This window comes from Apaloderma vittatum, unplaced genomic scaffold (genome assembly GCF_000703405.1).
Source record: "Apaloderma vittatum isolate BGI_N311 unplaced genomic scaffold, ASM70340v1 scaffold23936, whole genome shotgun sequence".
In the NCBI taxonomy this organism is placed as follows: Eukaryota; Metazoa; Chordata; class Aves; order Trogoniformes; family Trogonidae; genus Apaloderma; species Apaloderma vittatum.
Window position 1 is genome coordinate 29,577 of NW_009720382.1, and position 372 is coordinate 29,948.

General features: G+C 54.8%; 1 protein-coding gene across 1 annotated transcript in view; it reads left to right on the forward strand.

Annotated features, from left to right (window-relative positions):
* LOC104275133 (acetyl-CoA carboxylase-like) overlaps nt 1-372 on the forward strand; it is a gene marked incomplete at its 5' end in the record, with an annotated part of 25,553 nt that overhangs the window by 24,458 nt on the left and 723 nt on the right. The gene's annotated exons all lie outside the window — the stretch shown is intronic.

Consider the following 372-nt stretch of genomic DNA (forward strand, 5'->3'; position numbering starts at 1 on the left):
ATGGCCACATGCGCTTCCCCGGCTGAGGGGGAATGGATCCATTGGCCTTTTTGGTCGACAAATGCGTGAGGAGCGTGTGGAGATACAGTTTCCCTTGGAAATGCAAATACGGGGGCAGATGAGGAGTGGGAGCAGCAAAAGAGGGATTTTCTACATCTCCTGGTCCTCCTGCATGAGCTGCACGCAGCTGCTCGTGCGGTCATAAAACGCCCGGGTCCCTCCGGTTGCTGTTTAGAACTACACCAGGTACCCCCCAAAACACCAAAGCCTGGGTGGAGTAGCTGTTCCTCCTGCTTGTAGGAGTTACTGTGCACATTTGCGTGGCTGTTCTGTGAGGCCAGTTAAGCCTTGGGAGCTGAACGCTTTGCTAGG